The sequence below is a fragment of the Hyla sarda genome, chromosome 3 (assembly GCF_029499605.1).
Source record: "Hyla sarda isolate aHylSar1 chromosome 3, aHylSar1.hap1, whole genome shotgun sequence".
In the NCBI taxonomy this organism is placed as follows: Eukaryota; Metazoa; Chordata; class Amphibia; order Anura; family Hylidae; genus Hyla; species Hyla sarda.
Window position 1 is genome coordinate 30,684,173 of NC_079191.1, and position 838 is coordinate 30,685,010.

Below are 838 nucleotides of genomic sequence, written 5' to 3' on the forward strand. Positions count from 1 at the left end.
CACTATGCACTGTTTTCACTTAATTCTTTAGACTGAAAATAAGTCAATTATAAAACTAAATAGCAAAAAAAAAGAAAAAGAAAAAAATCAATTGCCAAAAATAAAACACTAAAAAAACATATATTTGAAAATGCAAACCCTGATGAGAAGTGATGAGGAAGTCTGAATGTATATTTCTTGGCAAAGCGCAGCTAATGTTCATTTTGTTAAACTCCTTAGGCATCCCTTATGGGAGGTCCCCGGGCCTTATATGTTATTTTCTCCTAAGTGATAACATATGACAGCTGTAAATACATCTATCTATCAAGTGTAATATTATTGCTGTCTCGCAGGTCTCTCTACTGAACCATTTTATAGGTTACAACAACAGCCACCCCCTCCTGCCTTATTGAAACTCCAAATCTCATGTGGAATGCTGAACTCCAAAAAGAGATACAAAAATAAATACCAGCAACTTTATTGATATAGTTAAATTCCGGGAAGTTGGCAGATTGTTCTGAATTATAATCTGCTAACCCAACTGTTATAATGATGATGATATTATTATTATTATTATTATTATTATCATTACTATTAATTATAAAAATAATAACAACAAAAACCATAATAATAGTAATAACAATTTATAATAATAGTAATAAGAAATAATAATAACAATATTATTATTATTATTAATAATAATAATAACAAAACAATAACAATAATAATAACAAAAACATAATAATAAGTATTATCATTATTAGTATTATTATTAGTGTTATTATTGTTATTAATATTAATATTATTATCAATTATTATTAATAATACATATAACAATATCCTGGATTAAAGTGTTATT